Here is a 598-nt window from a genome sequence, read left to right as displayed (position 1 = left end):
AATAAAACTAAAAGCTGGTTCTTTGAGTAGATAAACAAAATTGATAAACCTTTAGCCAGACTCAGCAAGAAAAAGAGGAGAGCACTCAAATCAATAAAATTAGAAATGAAAAAGGAGAAGTTACAACAGACACCACAGAAATACAAATCATAAGAGACTACTACAAGCATCTCTATGCCAGTAAAATGGACAATTGGAAGAAATGGACCATTTTTAGAAAGGTATAACATTCCAAGACTGAACCAGGAAGAAATAGAAAAGATTAACAGACAAATCACAAGTAATGAAATGGAAACTGTGATTAAAAATCTTCCAACAAACAAAAGTCCAGGATCAGATGGCTTCACAGGTGAATTCTATCAAACATTTAGAGAAGAGCTAACACCCATCCTTCTCAAACTCTACCAAAAACTTGCAGAGGAAGGAACACTCCCAAACTCATTCTATGAGGCCACCATCACCCTGATACCAAAACCAGACAAAGATACTACAAAAAAAAAGAGAAAATTGCAGACCAACATCACTGATGAATATAGATGCAAAAATCCTCAACCAAATACCAGCAAACAGAATTCAACAGCACATTAAAAGGATCATA

The sequence above is a fragment of the Physeter macrocephalus genome, chromosome 8 (genome assembly GCF_002837175.3).
Source record: "Physeter macrocephalus isolate SW-GA chromosome 8, ASM283717v5, whole genome shotgun sequence".
Lineage (NCBI taxonomy): Eukaryota > Metazoa > Chordata > Mammalia > Artiodactyla > Physeteridae > Physeter > Physeter macrocephalus.
Note: the sequence above shows the minus strand (reverse complement) of the source record.